This window comes from Camelus bactrianus, chromosome 4 (genome assembly GCF_048773025.1).
Source record: "Camelus bactrianus isolate YW-2024 breed Bactrian camel chromosome 4, ASM4877302v1, whole genome shotgun sequence".
Lineage (NCBI taxonomy): Eukaryota > Metazoa > Chordata > Mammalia > Artiodactyla > Camelidae > Camelus > Camelus bactrianus.
Genome location: NC_133542.1, coordinates 82,595,105 through 82,618,976, shown reverse-complemented (window position 1 = coordinate 82,618,976; position 23,872 = coordinate 82,595,105).

Sequence of the window (23,872 nt, the reverse complement as noted above, 5' to 3'; positions counted from 1 at the left end):
AAAGGTCGAGGGCAGTTATGTTGGCTCTGCTGAGACTGCAAGAGGCAAAGACCATCTGCAGAGAGGAGGCATTCCTGCTTCACGCTCCGAAGTCAGGAGCTTCTGAGCGGATGAAACAATGGACCCTGAGACCCTCGACTGTAAGTTGATTTAGAATGCCGCCAAAGGTGTGTGTGACGTGTGTGTGCGTGTGCGCACTCCTGCACCTGGGGACGTGTGTGGTACGTGACAGTGACTTTGCGTGTGTGTGCGCGCCTGAGGACGTGTGTGGTTGTGTGTATGTTATGGGTGTGTGTGTGGCCCATGACTCCATGTGTGTGTGCGTGGGGATGTATGTGGAGCAGAGTCAGTGTGTCTGAGCGTGTGTTTGTTTGTACGTGCATGCTTTAGTTTTAAGAATCGTAGAAGCTGTCCTTTAGAAGTCTGAAGAAGTAAACGTTTGTATGGTGTCCCTCACTGTATAATTCAAAATGAAAGTCATCTTCAATCGGCAGAAATCTGGTCCCCCCGGATTCTGATTTTTTCCCCCCAATATTGATTATGTCTTCATTTTACTGATGAGGACTGTATCTTAGAGAAATTAAGTGACAGCCAAGGGCATGGAGCTCGCGAGCCCAGTGACAGGACGCGTTCCAAGCGGCGGGGCTCCAGAGGCCTGGAGCCCTGCTCACGACCGCGCGGGGCCTCTCGGCCGGGGGAACAGATTCTGATGGGCCGGGGCCAGCGTGCAGGCTGCCCATGCCGCGGACTCTGGAAGTCGGGTGGAGAGTACCAGACAGCAGACGAGGGTAAAGGGCTGCTCAGAAATCAGTTGGCTTCCTAGATCTTCAATGAGAAAAGAGGCTCACTGCCCATCCCCGATCCCTTTGCTGGTGGCTAAAAGGGACCAAGGCCCACGAGAGCGCTTCTGGGAGCTGCTTGCCAAAACCTGGAACAGGACCGCTCACGACTGGCTCTGCAGCAGGAGCAGAGGAAGGAAACGGCGCCACCGGTGGACATCGTTGGTAGTGGCAGTAGGAGGGCTAGCAGCCTTGGTATGGGGGAGGCAGGACAAGGTCCAAGTGGATGATCGTTTTCACGTGTCTTAAAAATCATTGCTTCATATATTTTATCCATTTTGGGGTTTATTGTAGGGTGGTAGATATGGTCTCCGTTACTCCATCCTAGCTGGATTGATTCATTGTTTTCTTGTTAATTTTCCCTTGAATGATTAGGAAGCTCTATTGTCTTTGAATGAAAATTCTCTCTAAATGTTTATTAATCATTTCTAAGTTCATAAGTTTACATGTAATTGGGCCAGTATTCCTATAACAGTCTCAAGAATGAAATATTCGATTAGATTCTTGTCCTCAATAATGAGAAATTTAGCATATTTTACCTCTCTGTTGTTCCAAACTGTGTTTGTGTGTGTGTGGGAGTGTGTGCACGTGCACTGGAGCACTTACTACTATTTCGACAGTTGCTGTAAGATTGTTACATTTACAATGAAAATAAAGGTATAAAGTTCTTGGATTTAATTGCTCACTACCACTATTTAATCCCATGTCTTCCCCATTTTTGAGTCATTTACTTCTTTCTCGATCAAAGGGACTCATGATTGGCTAATTTTTTTCAAGCGGTGGGCTTGGAACCCTTATCTGTCTATACGCAGCTTTATGTTCTCCTCATCAACAACCCTCAGCCTCAACACTCAACTCTCCGTATCTAGGGCCCCAAGCCTTGTTTGAGAATATGGCATTGTTTCCATCACCAAAAAAAAAAAAATAAAAAAAAAATAAATAAATAGATAAAAAAATTTTATATTTAAAGTGCTGCCTTTTTACGACTGGGTAGTCTTGCCTGCTGAATTGATATGAATAAAAACACCTTAAATTTCCTCCTGCTTTTTGCCGTAAGTCGGCTTCATTTGAAGCATGTTTTTATCGTTTCTCAGTCGGGCTTCGGCTTTGAACCACTAAACCATCCCCGCACTCTTTTTCTCCATGCTTATTCCTCAAAAAGTGATCTCTCGACCGGAGTAAAGATGCTTCCCGTCAGAGTTGTGTGGCTTCCTGATCCAAAGTCTAAAAGGAGAGAAAAGGAAAAATGCCTGGTTCCGATGGTTCCATTTTGTGAGCTTAGAGATCTAGTTATCCGTGTGGCTGCGGTGGAATCTGTAATATCTTGCCTCAGAGTTTCCTTATTCTGGCTTACTAGAGGAGCGGCATTGGCTGAGGTCACGGCGCTCTGGCCCATGTCAGGATCCCGGTGCTGAGGCAGCCCCTTCCCCACATATCCACCCACTCCTTGTTCTTTTGATCATGCAAACTGGGTGCCAGCTGTGTGGACCGTGCAGCTGGCGGCCAGGATTGCCCCGCCACGCGACGTGTCCCCAGTCCCTCGGTGCCCCTCACTGCTACCAGCTAGCTCCAGGAAGGGTGCGAGCTGGCTTCCACTGCCATCCTTTCCCCTTCCTGTCCAGGCGGGCCCTCCATTTGCGCTAGTCGGCCCGAAACCTTCTCTCCTGCGCTGCATACGCTGAAGGAATTCCTCAGCGTTTCCAGCCGCTAGAGGGCGCTCTTCTCCTCTCTTTGGTCCCCTGCAGCGCTTCCAGTGGAAATTTAGGAGGTGGGAAGGGCTTGAGGGTTCTCCGTATCTAGGGGCTCCCGCTCCAGCAGATTCAACCAACTGTGGGTTGAAAATATTCGGGAAAAAACGGAAAGTTTCAAAAAGCAACACCTGAACTTGCCACACACCGGCAACTGCTTACGTAGCATTCACGTTGCCTTACATAGCACGCGTCCTCTAGAGATGACCTCAAGTACACAGGAGGACACGGCGCAAGAGTATGTGACAATGAATGTATGCGTATTTTCATGTATAACTGAAAGATTGTGCTCTGCGATGGGATTCGACACAAAATTGTAAAATGACTATAACTCAAAAAAAAAAATACATGTATGTATGTAAAAAATAAAGTACACGGGAGGATCCATGTAACTGCATGTCAGTCCTGTGTCATTTTATAAAAGAGGCGTCAGCATCCATGGATGTTGGCATCTGTGGGGAGTCCTGGAACCAGTGCCCCAGGCTTACCAAGGGATGACTGGAAGCCCGGGCTCCTTATCCCAGCCTGTCATGTCCCCACGTGGTCTGAATCCTGCCTGTACCACACTCCCCTGGTCACTCTCCTCCAGCCCTCCCAGACTGCCCTCTTCTTCTGGAACAGGCCAAGCTCACTGCACTTCATGTCTGACCTCTAGAAATACCCGTTATATTCTGGGCACGGCTCTGCTTCAGTAAGACGGGCTGCATTGCCACTAGAGAAGACAGGATGCAGGGTCCTTAGAAAACTACAAATAGACTTACCTTATGATCCAGTCTTCCCACGCCTGGGGATATGTCAGGAGAAAACTCTAATTCAAACTCTCACATTCACCTCAGTGCTCACAGCAGCCCTCTTTATAATAGCCAGGACGTGGAACCAAACCAAAAGTCCACCTACTGGGGACTGGATAAAGAAGTAGTGGTCTATTTAAGCCGTGGAATACTACTCAGCCATGAAAAAGATGAAACGATGTCTTTCGTTGCAACATAGATGGACACAGAGAGAGTCATTCTGAGTGAAGTAAGCCAGAAGAGAGAAAAATGCCATATGATACCACTTCCATGTGGAATGTAAAAAAAAGGCAGAAATGAGCTCAATGACCATAGAGGAACAAAACCACAGACATAGAGAAACCAACTTATGGTTAGCAGGGAACGAAGGGGTTGGGAAGTGGTAAATATGGGAACTGGAAAATTGCCCCTCTTGGGGAGTGATGGAAATGGTAGCTATCTTGCTTGTTGTGATGCTTCTCTAGGTGCAGACATCTATGAAAATTCATCAAATACTACATGTGAGATATGTCTAATTTACGGAACAGAAATCGTACCACAATAAAGGTGTTGTAACAAAAAGAGATGGGCTGCATCGTGTCCTATGTTTCTATGTGTCTTCAGGGAGGCCTCAAGGGGGCGGTGCTGGCCTTCCCGCCATCACGATGACATGAAGCCCGAACAATCCATCGATGGGAAGAAGATAAGAGCCATGGTCCCATGTGGACCCCAAGCTTAGGCATGGTGCATGGGTGACATTTATCGAGAATCCAGCGAGGTCGTGGCCAGAGCTAGAGGCCGGGGCAGCAAACCGGGAGTGGCACTGAGGAGCATCGTGGGGCAGAGGCTGGTCTGGGGGCCCGCAGGCTCCTCCCAGGAGGAGCCTCAGTGTTCGGGAGGTGGCTAACGTGCCTGCTTCGTGTCACCAGCAAGTGATGCCACCTGTGGAAAATCAGCTGGAATCCTGAGCCGGGTCAGCCCTGGGTGATGCGCTAAAGGCTCCTACCGGAGGGGGCGCCAGACGGACAGTGACCCAAGCAAGAGGCTGCTGAGTTTCCGGCCTGTGTTTATCATGCTTTCCGTGTCTCACTGCATCTCAGTGTCACCCGGAGGAATTAGGGCGGCGTTTATAGGCTGATGGCCTCTTGGTTCCTCATCAGGCTGGCAAGCCCCCCAGCCCTATCTGGCCAGACCTCTGCGAGTGCCTTCCCTTGTTCTGACAAAACCCTTCCCACCCTCGCCTGCGGCGAGCTTTTGTTTTTTAATTGATGGCAATGAGGATACCTTCCAGCCTCCTCAGGCCCTTCCTTAGGGCTTCTGCCCTCAGATCCTGGCAAGGGGGCCCCCCTATCCCCTCCCCGACTCCTCCACACCCCCGCGCTGCCCTGCGTCCTGCACTACATAGGGTCCTTCTGGCCCTGACACTCCCTCTGGCCACACCCTCAACGTGGTGGTTTCAGCAAGGCCATAGGGACACGCCCATTCGATCCACCCCGTGCTCTGGAAACACAGGACCCCGAATGCCCTGCCCCAGCAGCCTTGACCCACTTCTAGTTTCTGCACCGGCTCTCCCCGGAGTTCAGCTTCCCAGGACTCACACAGAGGCCAACGGGAAGCTGTTGGCATGGAGGGTATATACAGAGCCCGGATGGGAGGTCTGAGTGTCATCCTGTGAACATCCAAGGCCCCTTGGGGCATGGGATGGACCCAGCTTTGGGAAGAAAAGGATCAGGCTAGTGGTCAGACTGGGAATCTGCTCTCCCCAAACTATCACTTTCTTTACGGCAACTCCCATGAGTCTGGGAATTCTAAAGTGGAGCCTGGCCTTCCCCCTTAGAATGAATGTGTATTTGTAAAGGCAGGAGTTTAGAACCTACTGCACTTCAAATGTTGACATATGTAGGATGGGAACTCCCAGGTATGCTCTGACCCTCACTTTTAAAGGTCGAGGGCAGTTATGTTGGCTCTGCTGAGACTGCAAGAGGCAAAGACCATCTGCAGAGAGGAGGCATTCCTGCTTCACGCTCCGAAGTCAGGAGCTTCTGAGCGGATGAAACAATGGACCCTGAGACCCTCGACTGTAAGTTGATTTAGAATGCCGCCAAAGGTGTGTGTGACGTGTGTGTGCGTGTGCGCACTCCTGCACCTGGGGACGTGTGTGGTTGTGTGTATGTTATGGGTGTGTGTGTGGCCCATGACTCCATGTGTGTGTGCGTGGGGATGTATGTGGAGCAGAGTCAGTGTGTCTGAGCGTGTGTTTGTTTGTACGTGCATGCTTTAGTTTTAAGAATCGTAGAAGCTGTCCTTTAGAAGTCTGAAGTAGTAAACGTTTGTATGGTGTCCCTCACTGTATAATTCAAAATGAAAGTCATCTTCAATCGGCAGAAATCTGGTCCCCCCGGATTCTGATTTTTTCCCCCCAATATTGATTATGTCTTCATTTTACTGATGAGGACTGTAGCTTAGAGAAGTTAAGTGACAGCCAAGGGCATGGAGCTCGCGAGCCCAGTGACAGGACGCGTTCCAAGCGGCGGGGCTCCAGGCCTCTGGAGCCCTGCTCACGACCGCGCGGGGCCTCTCGGCCGGGGGAACAGATTCTGATGGGCCGGGGCCAGCGTGCAGGCTGCCCATGCCGCGGACTCTGGAAGTCGGGTGGAGAGTACCAGACAGCAGACGAGGGTAAAGGGCTGCTCAGAAATCAGTTGGCTTCCTAGATCTTCGATGAGAAAAGAGGCTCACTGCCCATCCCCGATCCCTTTGCTGGTGGCTAAAAGGGACCAAGGCCCACGAGAGCGCTTCTGGGAGCTGCTTGCCAAAACCTGGAACAGGTCCGCTCACGACTGGCTCTGCAGCAGGAGCAGAGGAAGGAAACGGCGCCACCTGGTGGACATCCTTGGTAGTGGCAGTAGGAGGGCTAGCAGCCTTGTTATGGGGGAGGCAGGACAAGGTCCAAGTGGATGATCGTTTTCACGTGTCTTAAAAATCATTGCTTCATATATTTTATCCATTTTGGGGTTTATTGTAGGGTGGTAGATATGGTCTCCGTTACTCCATCCTAGCTGGATTGATTCATTGTTTTCTTGTTAATTTTCCCTTGAATGATTTGGAAGCTCTATTGTCTTTGAATGAAAATTCTCTCTAAATGTTTATTAACCATTTCTAAGTTCATAAGTTTACATGTAATTGGGCCAGTATTCCTATAACAGTCTCAAGAATGAAATAATCGATTAGATTCTTGTCCTCAATAATGAGAAATTTAGCATATTTTACCTCTCTGCTGTTCCAAACTGTGTTTGTGTGTGTGTGGGAGTGTGTGTCTGCACGTGCGCGTGGAGCAGTTACTACTATTTCGACAGTTGCTGTAAGATTGTTACATTTACAATGAAAATAAAGGTATAAAGTTCTTGGATTTAATTGCTCACTACCACTATTTAATCCCATGTCTTCCCCATTTTTGAGTCATTTACTTCTTTCTCGATCAAAGGGACTCATGATTGGCTAATTTTTTTCAAGCGGTGGGCTTGGAACCCTTATCTGTCTATACGCAGCTTTATGTTCTCCTCATCAACAACCCTCAGCCTCAACACTCAACTCTCCGTATCTAGGGCCCCAAGCCTTGTTTGAGAATATGGCATTGTTTCCATCACCAAAAAAAAAAAAAAAAAAAAATAAATAAATAAATAAATAAATTAATAAATAAATAAATAAATAAATAAATAAATAAAATAAAATTTTATATTTAAAGTGCTGCCTTTTTACGACTGGGTAGTCTTGCCTGCTGAATTGATATGAATAAAGAACACCTTAAACTTCCTCCTGCTTTTTGCCGTAAGTCGGCTTCATTTGAAGCATGTTTTTATCGTTTCTCAGACGGGCTTCGGCTTTGAACCACTAAACCATCCCCGCACTCTTTTTCTCCATGCTTATTCCTCAAAAAGTGATCTCTCGACCGGAGTAAAGATGCTTCCCGTCAGAGTTGTGTGGCTTCCTGATCCAAAGTCTAAAAGAAGAGAAAAGGAAAAATGCCTGGTTCCGATGGTTCCATTTTGTGAGCTTAGAGATCTAGTTATCCGTGTGGCTGCGGTGGAATCTGTAATATCTTGCCTCAGAGTTTCCTTATTCTGGCTTACTAGTGGAGCCGCATTGGCTGAGGTCACGGCGCTCTGGCCCATGTCAGGATCCCGGTGCTGAGGCAGCCCCTTCCCCACATATCCACCCACTCCTTGTTCTTTTGATCATGCAATTCATGCAAACTGGGTGCCAGCTGTGTGGACCGTGCAGCTGGCGGCCAGGATTGCCCCGCCACGCGACGTGTCCCCAGTCCCTCGGCGCCCATCACTGCTACCAGCTAGCTCCAGGAAGGGTGCGAGCTGGCTTCCACTGCCGTCCTTCCCCCTTCCTGTCCAGGCGGGCCCTCCATTTGCGCTAGTCGGCCCGAAACCTTCTCTCCTGCGCTGCATACGCTGAAGGAATTCCTCAGCGTTTCCAGCCGCTAGAGGGCGCTCTTCTCCTCTCTTTGGTCCCCTGCAGCGCTTCCAGTGGAAATTTAGGAGGTGGGAAGGGCTTGAGGGTTCTCCGTATCTAGGGGCTCCCGCTCCAGCAGATTCAACCAACTGTGGGTTGAAAATATTCGGGAAAAAACGGAAAGTTTCAAAAAGCAACACCTGAACTTGCCACACACCGGCAACTGCTTACGTAGCATTCACGTTGCCTTACATAGCACGCGTCCTCTAGAGATGACCTCAAGTACACAGGAGGACACGGCGAAAGAGTATGTGACAATGAATGTATGCGTATTTTCATGTATAACTGAAAGATTGTGCTCTGCGATGGGATTCGACACAAAATTGTAAAATGACTATAACTCAAAAAAAAAAATACATGTATGTATGTAAAAAATAAAGTACACGGGAGGATCCATGTAACTGCATGTCAGTCCTGTGTCATTTTATAAAAGAGGCGTCAGCATCCATGGATGTTGGCATCTGTGGGGAGTCCTGGAACCAGTGCCCCAGGCTTACCAAGGGATGACTGGAAGCCCGGGCTCCTTATCCCAGCCTGTCATGTCCCCACGTGGTCTGAATCCTGCCTGTACCACACTCCCCTGGTCACTCTCCTCCAGCCCTCCCAGACTGCCCTCTTCTTCTGGAACAGGCCAAGCTCACTGCACTTCATGTCTGACCTCTAGAAATACCCGTTATATTCTGGGCACGGCTCTGCTTCAGTAAGACGGGCTGCATTGCCACTAGAGAAGACAGGATGCAGGGTCCTTAGAAAACTACAAATAGACTTACCTTATGATCCAGTCTTCCCACGCCTGGGGATATGTCAGGAGAAAACTCTAATTCAAACTCTCACATTCACCTCAGTGCTCACAGCAGCCCTCTTTATAATAGCCAGGACGTGGAACCAAACCAAAAGTCCACCTACTGGGGACTGGATAAAGAAGTAGTGGTCTATTTAAGCCGTGGAATACTACTCAGCCATGAAAAAGATGAAACGATGTCTTTCGTTGCAACATAGATGGACACAGAGAGAGTCATTCTGAGTGAAGTAAGCCAGAAGAGAGAAAAATGCCATATGATACCACTTCCATGTGGAATGTAAAAAAAAGGCAGAAATGAGCTCAATGACCATAGAGGAACAAAACCACAGACATAGAGAAACCAACTTATGGTTAGCAGGGAACGAAGGGGTTGGGAAGTGGTAAATATGGGAACTGGAAAATTGCCCCTCTTGGGGAGTGATGGAAATGGTAGCTATCTTGCTTGTTGTGATGCTTCTCTAGGTGCAGACATCTATGAAAATTCATCAAATACTACATGTGAGATATGTCTAATTTACGGAACAGAAATCGTACCACAATAAAGGTGTTGTAACAAAAAGAGATGGGCTGCATCGTGTCCTATGTTTCTATGTGTCTTCAGGGAGGCCTCAAGGGGGCGGTGCTGGCCTTCCCGCCATCACGATGACATGAAGCCCGAACAATCCATCGATGGGAAGAAGATAAGAGCCATGGTCCCATGTGGACCCCAAGCTTAGGCATGGTGCATGGGTGACATTTATCGAGAATCCAGCGAGGTCGTGGCCAGAGCTAGAGGCCGGGGCAGCAAACCGGGAGTGGCACTGAGGAGCATCGTGGGGCAGAGGCTGGTCTGGGGGCCCGCAGGCTCCTCCCAGGAGGAGCCTCAGTGTTCGGGAGGTGGCTAACGTGCCTGCTTCGTGTCACCAGCAAGTGATGCCACCTGTGGAAAATCAGCTGGAATCCTGAGCCGGGTCAGCCCTGGGTGATGCGCTAAAGGCTCCTACCGGAGGGGGCGCCAGACGGACAGTGACCCAAGCAAGAGGCTGCTGAGTTTCCGGCCTGTGTTTATCATGCTTTCCGTGTCTCACTGCATCTCAGTGTCACCCGGAGGAATTAGGGCGGCGTTTATAGGCTGATGGCCTCTTGGTTCCTCATCAGGCTGGCAAGCCCCCCAGCCCTATCTGGCCAGACCTCTGCGAGTGCCTTCCCTTGTTCTGACAAAACCCTTCCCACCCTCGCCTGCGGCGAGCTTTTGTTTTTTAATTGATGGCAATGAGGATACCTTCCAGCCTCCTCAGGCCCTTCCTTAGGGCTTCTGCCCTCAGATCCTGGCAAGGGGGCCCCCCTATCCCCTCCCCGACTCCTCCACACCCCCGCGCTGCCCTGCGTCCTGCACTACATAGGGTCCTTCTGGCCCTGACACTCCCTCTGGCCACACCCTCAACGTGGTGGTTTCAGCAAGGCCATAGGGACACGCCCATTCGATCCACCCCGTGCTCTGGAAACACAGGACCCCGAATGCCCTGCCCCAGCAGCCTTGACCCACTTCTAGTTTCTGCACCGGCTCTCCCCGGAGTTCAGCTTCCCAGGACTCACACAGAGGCCAACGGGAAGCTGTTGGCATGGAGGGTATATACAGAGCCCGGATGGGAGGTCTGAGTGTCATCCTGTGAACATCCAAGGCCCCTTGGGGCATGGGATGGACCCAGCTTTGGGAAGAAAAGGATCAGGCTAGTGGTCAGACTGGGAATCTGCTCTCCCCAAACTATCACTTTCTTTACGGCAACTCCCACGAGTCTGGGAATTCTAAAGTGGAGCCTGGCCTTCCCCCTTAGAATGAATGTGTATTTGTAAAGGCAGGAGTTTAGAACCTACTGCACTTCAAATGTTGACATATGTAGGATGGGAACTCCCAGGTATGCTCTGACCCTCACTTTTAAAGGTCGAGGGCAGTTATGTTGGCTCTGCTGAGACTGCAAGAGGCAAAGACCATCTGCAGAGAGGAGGCATTCCTGCTTCACGCTCCGAAGTCAGGAGCTTCTGAGCGGATGAAACAATGGACCCTGAGACCCTCGACTGTAAGTTGATTTAGAATGCCGCCAAAGGTGTGTGTGACGTGTGTGTGCGTGTGCGCACTCCTGCACCTGGGGACGTGTGTGGTTGTGTGTATGTTATGGGTGTGTGTGTGGCCCATGACTCCATGTGTGTGTGCGTGGGGATGTATGTGGAGCAGAGTCAGTGTGTCTGAGCGTGTGTTTGTTTGTACGTGCATGCTTTAGTTTTAAGAATCGTAGAAGCTGTCCTTTAGAAGTCTGAAGTAGTAAACGTTTGTATGGTGTCCCTCACTGTATAATTCAAAATGAAAGTCATCTTCAATCGGCAGAAATCTGGTCCCCCCGGATTCTGATTTTTTCCCCCCAATATTGATTATGTCTTCATTTTACTGATGAGGACTGTAGCTTAGAGAAGTTAAGTGACAGCCAAGGGCATGGAGCTCGCGAGCCCAGTGACAGGACGCGTTCCAAGCGGCGGGGCTCCAGAGGCCTGGAGCCCTGCTCACGACCGCGCGGGGCCTCTCGGCCGGGGGAACAGATTCTGATGGGCCGGGGCCAGCGTGCAGGCTGCCCATGCCGCGGACTCTGGAAGTCGGGTGGAGAGTACCGGACAGCAGACGAGGGTAAAGGGCTGCTCAGAAATCAGTTGGCTTCCTAGATCTTCGATGAGAAAAGAGGCTCACTGCCCATCCCCGATCCCTTTGCTGGTGGCTAAAAGGGACCAAGGCCCACGAGAGCGCTTCTGGGAGCTGCTTGCCAAAACCTGGAACAGGACCGCTCACGACTGGCTCTGCAGCAGGAGCAGAGGAAGGAAACGGCGCCACCTGGTGGACATCCTTGGTAGTGGCAGTAGGAGGGCTAGCAGCCTTGGTATGGGGGAGGCAGGACAAGGTCCAAGTGGATGATCGTTTTCACGTGTCTTAAAAATCATTGCTTCATATATTTTATCCATTTTGGGGTTTATTGTAGGGTGGTAGATATGGTCTCCGTTACTCCATCCTAGCTGGATTGATTCATTGTTTTCTTGTTAATTTTCCCTTGAATGATTTGGAAGCTCTATTGTCTTTGAATGAAAATTCTCTCTAAATGTTTATTAACCATTTCTAAGTTCATAAGTTTACATGTAATTGGGCCAGTATTCCTATAACAGTCTCAAGAATGAAATAATCGATTAGATTCTTGTTCTCAATAATGAGAAATTTAGCATATTTTACCTCTCTGCTGTTCCAAACTGTGTTTGTGTGTGTGTGGGAGTGTGTGTCTGCACGTGCGCGTGGAGCAGTTACTACTATTTCGACAGTTGCTGTAAGATTGTTACATTTACAATGAAAATAAAGGTATAAAGTTCTTGGATTTAATTGCTCACTACCACTATTTAATCCCATGTCTTCCCCATTTTTGAGTCATTTACTTCTTTCTCGATCAAAGGGACTCATGATTGGCTAATTTTTTTCAAGCGGTGGGCTTGGAACCCTTATCTGTCTATACGCAGCTTTATGTTCTCCTCATCAACAACCCTCAGCCTCAACACTCAACTCTCCGTATCTAGGGCCCCAAGCCTTGTTTGAGAATATGGGATTGTTTCCATCACCAAAAAAAAAAAAAATAAATAAATAAATAAATAAATAAATAAATAAATAAATAAATGAATAAATAAAATAAAATTTTATATTTAAAGTGCTGCCTTTTTACGACTGGGTAGTCTTGCCTGCTGAATTGATATGAATAAAGAACACCTTAAACTTCCTCCTGCTTTTTGCCGTAAGTCGGCTTCATTTGAAGCATGTTTTTATCGTTTCTCAGACGGGCTTCGGCTTTGAACCACTAAACCATCGCCGCACTCTTTTTCTCCATGCTTATTCCTCAAAAAGTGATCTCTCGACCGGAGTAAAGATGCTTCCCGTCAGAGTTGTGTGGCTTCCTGATCCAAAGTCTAAAAGAAGAGAAAAGGAAAAATGCCTGGTTCCGATGGTTCCATTTTGTGAGCTTAGAGATCTAGTTATCCGTGTGGCTGCGGTGGAATCTGTAATATCTTGCCTCAGAGTTTCCTTATTCTGGCTTACTAGTGGAGCCGCATTGGCTGAGGTCACGGCGCTCTGGCCCATGTCAGGATCCCGGTGCTGAGGCAGCCCCTTCCCCACATATCCACCCACTCCTTGTTCTTTTGATCATGCAAACTGGGTGCCAGCTGTGTGGACCGTGCAGCTGGCGGCCAGGATTGCCCCGCCACGCGACGTGTCCCCAGTCCCTCGGCGCCCCTCACTGCTACCAGCTAGCTCCAGGAAGGGTGCGAGCTGGCTTCCACTGCCGTCCTTCCCCCTTCCTGTCCAGGCGGGCCCTCCATTTGCGCTAGTCGGCCCGAAACCTTCTCTCCTGCGCTGCATACGCTGAAGGAATTCCTCAGCGTTTCCAGCCGCTAGAGGGCGCTCTTCTCCTCTCTTTGGTCCCCTGCAGCGCTTCCAGTGGAAATTTAGGAGGTGGGAAGGGCTTGAGGGTTCTCCGTATCTAGGGGCTCCCGCTCCAGCAGATTCAACCAACTGTGGGTTGAAAATATTCGGGAAAAAACGGAAAGTTTCAAAAAGCAACACCTGAACTTGCCACACACCGGCAACTGCTTACGTAGCATTCACGTTGCCTTACATAGCACGCGTCCTCTAGAGATGACCTCAAGTACACAGGAGGACACGGCGAAAGAGTATGTGACAATGAATGTATGCGTATTTTCATGTATAACTGAAAGATTGTGCTCTGCGATGGGATTCGACACAAAATTGTAAAATGACTATAACTCAAAAAAAAAAAATACATGTATGTATGTAAAAAATAAAGTACACGGGAGGATCCATGTAACTGCATGTCAGTCCTGTGTCATTTTATAAAAGAGGCGTCAGCATCCATGGATGTTGGCATCTGTGGGGAGTCCTGGAACCAGTGCCCCAGGCTTACCAAGGGATGACTGGAAGCCCGGGCTCCTTATCCCAGCCTGTCATGTCCCCACGTGGTCTGAATCCTGCCTGTACCACACTCCCCTGGTCACTCTCCTCCAGCCCTCCCAGACTGCCCTCTTCTTCTGGAACAGGCCAAGCTCACTGCACTTTATGTCTGACCTCTAGAAATACCCGTTATATTCTGGGCACGGCTCTGCTTCAGTAAGACGGGCTGCATTGCCACTAGAGAAGACAGGATGCAGGGTCCTTAGAAAACTACAAATAGACTTACCTTATGATCCAGTCTTCCCACGCCTGGGGATATGTCAGGAGAAAACTCTAATTCAAACTCTCACATTCACCTCAGTGCTCACAGCAGCCCTCTTTATAATAGCCAGGACGTGGAACCAAACCAAAAGTCCACCTACTGGGGACTGGATAAAGAAGTAGTGGTCTATTTAAGCCGTGGAATACTACTCAGCCATGAAAAAGATGAAACGATGTCTTTCGTTGCAACATAGATGGACACAGAGAGAGTCATTCTGAGTGAAGTAAGCCAGAAGAGAGAAAAATGCCATATGATACCACTTCCATGTGGAATGTAAAAAAAAGGCAGAAATGAGCTCAATGACCATAGAGGAACAAAACCACAGACATAGAGAAACCAACTTATGGTTAGCAGGGAACGAAGGGGTTGGGAAGTGGTAAATATGGGAACTGGAAAATTGCCCCTCTTGGGGAGTGATGGAAATGGTAGCTATCTTGCTTGTTGTGATGCTTCTCTAGGTGCAGACATCTATGAAAATTCATCAAATACTACATGTGAGATATGTCTAATTTACGGAACAGAAATCGTACCACAATAAAGGTGTTGTAACAAAAAGAGATGGGCTGCATCGTGTCCTATGTTTCTATGTGTCTTCAGGGAGGCCTCAAGGGGGCGGTGCTGGCCTTCCCGCCATCACGATGACATGAAGCCCGAACAATCCATCGATGGGAAGAAGATAAGAGCCATGGTCCCATGTGGACCCCAAGCTTAGGCATGGTGCATGGGTGACATTTATCGAGAATCCAGCGAGGTCGTGGCCAGAGCTAGAGGCCGGGGCAGCAAACCGGGAGTGGCACTGAGGAGCATCGTGGGGCAGAGGCTGGTCTGGGGGCCCGCAGGCTCCTCCCAGGAGGAGCCTCAGTGTTCGGGAGGTGGCTAACGTGCCTGCTTCGTGTCACCAGCAAGTGATGCCACCTGTGGAAAATCAGCTGGAATCCTGAGCCGGGTCAGCCCTGGGTGATGCGCTAAAGGCTCCTACCGGAGGGGGCGCCAGACGGACAGTGACCCAAGCAAGAGGCTGCTGAGTTTCCGGCCTGTGTTTATCATGCTTTCCGTGTCTCACTGCATCTCAGTGTCACCCGGAGGAATTAGGGCGGCGTTTATAGGCTGATGGCCTCTTGGTTCCTCATCAGGCTGGCAAGCCCCCCAGCCCTATCTGGCCAGACCTCTGCGAGTGCCTTCCCTTGTTCTGACAAAACCCTTCCCACCCTCGCCTGCGGCGAGCTTTTGTTTTTTAATTGATGGCAATGAGGATACCTTCCAGCCTCCTCAGGCCCTTCCTTAGGGCTTCTGCCCTCAGATCCTGGCAAGGGGGCCCCCCTATCCCCTCCCCGACTCCTCCACACCCCCGCGCTGCCCTGCGTCCTGCACTACATAGGGTCCTTCTGGCCCTGACACTCCCTCTGGCCACACCCTCAACGTGGTGGTTTCAGCAAGGCCATAGGGACACGCCCATTCGATCCACCCCGTGCTCTGGAAACACAGGACCCCGAATGCCCTGCCCCAGCAGCCTTGACCCACTTCTAGTTTCTGCACCGGCTCTCCCCGGAGTTCAGCTTCCCAGGACTCACACAGAGGCCAACGGGAAGCTGTTGGCATGGAGGGTATATACAGAGCCCGGATGGGAGGTCTGAGTGTCATCCTGTGAACATCCAAGGCCCCTTGGGGCATGGGATGGACCCAGCTTTGGGAAGAAAAGGATCAGGCTAGTGGTCAGACTGGGAATCTGCTCTCCCCAAACTATCACTTTCTTTACGGCAACTCCCACGAGTCTGGGAATTCTAAAGTGGAGCCTGGCCTTCCCCCTTAGAATGAATGTGTATTTGTAAAGGCAGGAGTTTAGAACCTACTGCACTTCAAATGTTGACATATGTAGGATGGGAACTCCCAGGTATGCTCTGACCCTCACTTTTAAAGGTCGAGGGCAGTTATGTTGGCTCTGCTGAGACTGCAAGAGGCAAAGACCATCTGCAGAGAGGAGGCATTCCTGCTTCACGCTCCGAAGTCAGGAGCTTCTGAGCGGATGAAACAATGGACCCTGAGACCCTCGACTGTAAGTTGATTTAGAATGCCGCCAAAGGTGTGTGTGACGTGTGTGTGCGTGTGCGCACTCCTGCACCTGGGGACGTGTGTGGTTGTGTGTATGTTATGGGTGTGTGTGTGGCCCATGACTCCATGTGTGTGTGCGTGGGGATGTATGTGGAGCAGAGTCAGTGTGTCTGAGCGTGTGTTTGTTTGTACGTGCATGCTTTAGTTTTAAGAATCGTAGAAGCTGTCCTTTAGAAGTCTGAAGTAGTAAACGTTTGTATGGTGTCCCTCACTGTATAATTCAAAATGAAAGTCATCTTCAATCGGCAGAAATCTGGTCCCCCCGGATTCTGATTTTTTCCCCCCAATATTGATTATGTCTTCATTTTACTGATGAGGACTGTAGCTTAGAGAAGTTAAGTGACAGCCAAGGGCATGGAGCTCGCGAGCCCAGTGACAGGACGCGTTCCAAGCGGCGGGGCTCCAGAGGCCTGGAGCCCTGCTCACGACCGCGCGGGGCCTCTCGGCCGGGGGAACAGATTCTGATGGGCCGGGGCCAGCGTGCAGGCTGCCCATGCCGCGGACTCTGGAAGTCGGGTGGAGAGTACCAGACAGCAGACGAGGGTAAAGGGCTGCTCAGAAATCAGTTGGCTTCCTAGATCTTCGATGAGAAAAGAGGCTCACTGCCCATCCCCGATCCCTTTGCTGGTGGCTAAAAGGGACCAAGGCCCACGAGAGCGGTTCTGGGAGCTGCTTGCCAAAACCTGGAACAGGTCCGCTCACGACTGGCTCTGCAGCAGGAGCAGAGGAAGGAAACGGCGCCACCTGGTTGACATCCTTGGTAGTGGCAGTAGGAGGGCTAGCAGCCTTGGTATGGGGGAGGCAGGACAAGGTCCAAGTGGATGATCGTTTTCACGTGTCTTAAAAATCATTGCTTCATATATTTTATCCATTTTGGGGTTTATTGTAGGGTGGTAGATATGGTCTCCGTTACTCCATCCTAGCTGGATTGATTCATTGTTTTCTTGTTAATTTTCCCTTGAATGATTTGGAAGCTCTATTGTCTTTGAATGAAAATTCTCTCTAAATGTTTATTAACCATTTCTAAGTTCATAAGTTTACATGTAATTGGGCCAGTATTCCTAAACAGTCTCAAGAATGAAATAATCGATTAGATTCTTGTCCTCAATAATGAGAAATTTAGCATATTTTACCTCTCTGCTGTTCCAAACTGTGTTTGTGTGTGTGTGGGAGTGTGTGTCTGCACGTGCGCGTGGAGCAGTTACTACTATTTCGACAGTTGCTGTAAGATTGTTACATTTACAATGAAAATAAAGGTATAAAGTTCTTGGATTTAATTGCTCACTACCACTATTTAATCCCATGTCTTCCCCATTTTTGAGTCATTTACTTCTTTCTCGATCAAAGGGACTCATGATTGGCTAATTTTTTTCAAGCGGTGGGCTTGGAACCCTTATCTGTCTATACGCAGCTTTATGTTCTCCTCATCAACAACCCTCAGCCTCAACACTCAACTCTCCGTATCTAGGGCCCCAAGCCTTGTTTGAGAATATGGCATTGTTTCCATCACCAAAAAAAAAAAAAAAAATAAATAAATAAATAAATAAATAAATAAAATAAAATTTTATATTTAAAGTGCTGCCTTTTTACGACTGGGTAGTCTTGCCTGCTGAATTGATATGAATAAAGAACACCTTAAACTTCCTCCTGCTTTTTGCCGTAAGTCGGCTTCATTTGAAGCATGTTTTTATCGTTTCTCAGACGGGCTTCGGCTTTGAACCACTAAACCATCCCCGCACTCTTTTTCTCCATGCTTATTCCTCAAAAAGTGATCTCTCGACCGGAGTAAAGATGCTTCCCGTCAGAGTTGTGTGGCTTCCTGATCCAAAGTCTAAAAGAAGAGAAAAGGAAAAATGCCTGGTTCCGATGGTTCCATTTTGTGAGCTTAGAGATCTAGTTATCCGTGTGGCTGCGGTGGAATCTGTAATATCTTGCCTCAGAGTTTCCTTATTCTGGCTTACTAGTGGAGCCGCATTGGCTGAGGTCACGGCGCTCTGGCCCATGTCAGGATCCCGGTGCTGAGGCAGCCCCTTCCCCACATATCCACCCACTCCTTGTTCTTTTGATCATGCAAACTGGGTGCCAGCTGTGTGGACCGTGCAGCTGGCGGCCAGGATTGCCCCGCCACGCGACGTGTCCCCAGTCCCTCGGCGCCCCTCACTGCTACCAGCTAGCTCCAGGAAGGGTGCGAGCTGGCTTCCACTGCCGTCCTTCCCCCTTCCTGTCCAGGCGGGCCCTCCATTTGCGCTAGTCGGCCCGAAACCTTCTCTCCTGCGCTGCATACGCTGAAGGAATTCCTCAGCGTTTCCAGCCGCTAGAGGGCGCTCTTCTCCTCTCTTTGGTCCCCTGCAGCGCTTCCAGTGGAAATTTAGGAGGTGGGAAGGGCTTGAGGGTTCTCCGTATCTAGGGGCTCCCGCTCCAGCAGATTCAACCAACTGTGGGTTGAAAATATTCGGGAAAAAACGGAAAGTTTCAAAAAGCAACACCTGAACTTGCCACACACCGGCAACTGCTTACGTAGCATTCACGTTGCCTTACATAGCACGCGTCCTCTAGAGATGACCTCAAGTACACAGGAGGACACGGCGAAAGAGTATGTGACAATGAATGTATGCGTATTTTCATGTATAACTGAAAGATTGTGCTCTGCGATGGGATTCGACACAAAATTGTAAAATGACTATAACTCAAAAAAAAAAATACATGTATGTATGTAAAAAATAAAGTACACGGGAGGATCCATGTAACTGCATGTCAGTCCTGTGTCATTTTATAAAAGAGGCGTCAGCATCCATGGATGTTGGCATCTGTGGGGAGTCCTGGAACCAGTGCCCCAGGCTTACCAAGGGATGACTGGAAGCCCAGGCTCCTTATCCCAGCCTGTCATGTCCCCACGTGGTCTGAATCCTGCCTGTACCACACTCCCCTGGTCACTCTCCTCCAGCCCTCCCAGACTGCCCTCTTCTTCTGGAACAGGCCAAGCTCACTGCACTTCATGTCTGACCTCTAGAAATACCCGTTATATTCTGGGCACGGCTCTGCTTCAGTAAGACGGGCTGCATTGCCACTAGAGAAGACAGGATGCAGGGTCCTTAGAAAACTACAAATAGACTTACCTTATGATCCAGTCTTCCCACGCCTGGGGATATGTCAGGAGAAAACTCTAATTCAAACTCTCACATTCACCTCAGTGCTCACAGCAGCCCTCTTTATAATAGCCAGGACGTGGAACCAAACCAAAAGTCCACCTACTGGGGACTGGATAAAGAAGTAGTGGTCTATTTAAGCCGTGGAATACTACTCAGCCATGAAAAAGATGAAACGATGTCTTTCGTTGCAACATAGATGGACACAGAGAGAGTCATTCTGAGTGAAGTAAGCCAGAAGAGAGAAAAATGCCATATGATACCACTTCCATGTGGAATGTAAAAAAAAGGCAGAAATGAGCTCAATGACCATAGAGGAACAAAACCACAGACATAGAGAAACCAACTTATGGTTAGCAGGGAACGAAGGGGTTGGGAAGTGGTAAATATGGGAACTGGAAAATTGCCCCTCTTGGGGAGTGATGGAAATGGTAGCTATCTTGCTTGTTGTGATGCTTCTCTAGGTGCAGACATCTATGAAAATTCATCAAATACTACATGTGAGATATGTCTAATTTACGGAACAGAAATCGTACCACAATAAAGGTGTTGTAACAAAAAGAGATGGGCTGCATCGTGTCCTATGTTTCTATGTGTCTTCAGGGAGGCCTCAAGGGGGCGGTGCTGGCCTTCCCGCCATCACGATGACATGAAGCCCGAACAATCCATCGATGGGAAGAAGATAAGAGCCATGGTCCCATGTGGACCCCAAGCTTAGGCATGGTGCATGGGTGACATTTATCGAGAATCCAGCGAGGTCGTGGCCAGAGCTAGAGGCCGGGGCAGCAAACCGGGAGTGGCACTGAGGAGCATCGTGGGGCAGAGGCTGGTCTGGGGGCCCGCAGGCTCCTCCCAGGAGGAGCCTCAGTGTTCGGGAGGTGGCTAACGTGCCTGCTTCGTGTCACCAGCAAGTGATGCCACCTGTGGAAAATCAGCTGGAATCCTGAGCCGGGTCAGCCCTGGGTGATGCGCTAAAGGCTCCTACCGGAGGGGGCGCCAGACGGACAGTGACCCAAGCAAGAGGCTGCTGAGTTTCCGGCCTGTGTTTATCATGCTTTCCGTGTCTCACTGCATCTCAGTGTCACCCGGAGGAATTAGGGCGGCGTTTATAGGCTGATGGCCTCTTGGTTCCTCATCAGGCTGGCAAGCCCCCCAGCCCTATCTGGCCAGACCTCTGCGAGTGCCTTCCCTTGTTCTGACAAAACCCTTCCCACCCTCGCCTGCGGCGAGCTTTTGTTTTTTAATTGATGGCAATGAGGATACCTTCCAGCCTCCTCAGGCCCTTCCTTAGGGCTTCTGCCCTCAGATCCTGGCAAGGGGGCCCCCCTATCCCCTCCCCGACTCCTCCACACCCCCGCGCTGCCCTGCGTCCTGCACTACATAGGGTCCTTCTGGCCCTGACACTCCCTCTGGCCACACCCTCAACGTGGTGGTTTCAGCAAGGCCATAGGGACACGCCCATTCGATCCACCCCGTGCTCTGGAAACACAGGACCCCGAATGCCCTGCCCCAGCAGCCTTGACCCACTTCTAGTTTCTGCACCGGCTCTCCCCGGAGTTCAGCTTCCCAGGACTCACACAGAGGCCAACGGGAAGCTGTTGGCATGGAGGGTATATACAGAGCCCGGATGGGAGGTCTGAGTGTCATCCTGTGAACATCCAAGGCCCCTTGGGGCATGGGATGGACCCAGCTTTGGGAAGAAAAGGATCAGGCTAGTGGTCAGACTGGGAATCTTCTCTCCCCAAACTATCACTTTCTTTACGGCAACTCCCACGAGTCTGGGAATTCTAAAGTGGAGCCTGGCCTTCCCCCTTAGAATGAATGTGTATTTGTAAAGGCAGGAGTTTAGAACCTACTGCACTTCAAATGTTGACATATGTAGGATGGGAACTCCCAGGTATGCTCTGACCCTCACTTTTAAAGGTCGAGGGCAGTTATGTTGGCTCTGCTGAGACTGCAAGAGGCAAAGACCATCTGCAGAGAGGAGGCATTCCTGCTTCACGCTCCGAAGTCAGGAGCTTCTGAGCGGATGAAACAATGGACCCTGAGACCCTCGACTGTAAGTTGATTTAGAATGCCGCCAAAGGTGTGTGTGACGTGTGTGTGCGTGTGCGCACTCCTGCACCTGGGGACGTGTGTGGTTGTGTGTATGTTATGGGGTGTGTGTGTGGCCCATGACTCCATGTGTGTGTGCGTGGGGATGTATGTGGAGCAGAGTCAGTGTGTCTGAGCGTGTGTTTGTTTGTACGTGCATGCTTTAGTTTTAAGAATCGTAGAAGCTGTCCTTTAGAAGTCTGAAGTAGTAAACGTTTGTATGGTGTCCCTCACTGTATAATTCAAAATGAAAGTCATCTTCAATCGGCAGAAATCTGGTCCCCCCGGATTCTGATTTTTTCCCCCCGATATTGATTATGTCTTCATTTTACTGATGAGGACTGTAGCTTAGAGAAGTTAAGTGACAGCCAAGGGCATGGAGCTCGCGAGCCCAGTGACAGGACGCGTTCCAAGCGGCGGGGCTCCAGAGGCCTGGAGCCCTGCTCACGACCGCGCGGGGCCTCTCGGCCGGGGGAACAGATTCTGATGGGCCGGGGCCAGCGTGCAGGCTGCCCATGCCGCGGACTCTGGAAGTCGGGTGGAGAGTACCAGACAGCAGACGAGGGTAAAGGGCTGCTCAGAAATCAGTTGGCTTCCTAGATCTTCGATGAGAAAAGAGGCTCACTGCCCATCCCCGATCCCTTTGCTGGTGGCTAAAAGGGACCAAGGCCCACGAGAGCGCTTCTGGGAGCTGCTTGCCAAAACCTGGAACAGGTCCGCTCACGACTGGCTCTGCAGCAGGAGCAGAGGAAGGAAACGGCGCCACCTGGTGGACATCCTTGGTAGTGGCAGTAGGAGGGCTAGCAGCCTTGGTATGGGGGAGGCAGGACAAGGTCCAAGTGGATGATCGTTTTCACGTGTCTTAAAAATCATTGCTTCATATATTTTATCCATTTTGGGGTTTATTGTAGGGTGGTAGATATGGTCTCCGTTACTCCATCCTAGCTGGATTGATTCATTGTTTTCTTGTTAATTTTCCCTTGAATGATTTGGAAGCTCTATTGTCTTTGAATGAAAATTCTCTCTAAATGTTTATTAACCATTTCTAAGTTCATAAGTTTACATGTAATTGGGCCAGTATTCCTAAACAGTCTCAAGAATGAAATAATCGATTAGATTCTTGTCCTCAATAATGAGAAATTTAGCATATTTTACCTCTCTGCTGTTCCAAACTGTGTTTGTGTGTGTGTGGGAGTGTGTGTCTGCACGTGCGCGTGGAGCAGTTACTACTATTTCGACAGTTGCTGTAAGATTGTTACATTTACAATGAAAATAAAGGTATAAAGTTCTTGGATTTAATTGCTCACTACCACTATTTAATCCCATGTCTTCCCCATTTTTGAGTCATTTACTTCTTTCTCGATCAAAGGGACTCATGATTGGCTAATTTTTTTCAAGCGGTGGGCTTGGAACCCTTATCTGTCTATACGCAGCTTTATGTTCTCCTCATCAACAACCCTCAGCCTCAACACTCAACTCTCCGTATCTAGGGCCCCAAGCCTTGTTTGAGAATATGGCATTGTTTCCATCACCAAAAATAAATAAATAAATAAATAAATAAATAAATAAATAAATAAAATAAAATTTTATATTTAAAGTGCTGCCTTTTTACGACTGGGTAGTCTTGCCTGCTGAATTGATATGAATAAAGAACACCTTAAACTTCCTCCTGCTTTTTGCCGTAAGTCGGCTTCATTTGAAGCATGTTTTTATCGTTTCTCAGACGGGCTTCGGCTTTGAACCACTAAACCATCCCCGCACTCTTTTTCTCCATGCTTATTCCTCAAAAAGTGATCTCTCGACCGGAGTAAAGATGCTTCCCGTCAGAGTTGTGTGGCTTCCTGATCCAAAGTCTAAAAGAAGAGAAAAGGAAAAATGCCTGGTTCCGATGGTTCCATTTTGTGAGCTTAGAGATCTAGTTATCCGTGTGGCTGCGGTGGAATCTGTAATATCTTGCCTCAGAGTTTCCTTATTCTGGCTTACTAGTGGAGCCGCATTGGCTGAGGTCACGGCGCTCTGGCCCATGTCAGGATCCCGGTGCTGAGGCAGCCCCTTCCCCACATATCCACCCACTCCTTGTTCTTTTGATCATGCAAACTGGGTGCCAGCTGTGTGGACCGTGCAGCTGGCGGCCAGGATTGCCCCGCCACGCGACGTGTCCCCAGTCCCTCGGCGCCCCTCACTGCTACCAGCTAGCTCCAGGAAGGGTGCGAGCTGGCTTCCACTGCCGTCCTTCCCCCTTCCTGTCCAGGCGGGCCCTCCATTTGCGCTAGTCGGCCCGAAACCTTCTCTCCTGCGCTGCATACGGTGAAGGAATTCCTCAGCGTTTCCAGCCGCTAGAGGGCGCTCTTCTCCTCTCTTTGGTCCCCTGCAGCGCTTCCAGTGGAAATTTAGGAGGTGGGAAGGGCTTGAGGGTTCTCCGTATCTAGGGGCTCCCGCTCCAGCAGATTCAACCAACTGTGGGTTGAAAATATTCGGGAAAAAACGGAAAGTTTCAAAAAGCAACACCTGAACTTGCCACACACCGGCAACTGCTTACGTAGCATTCACGT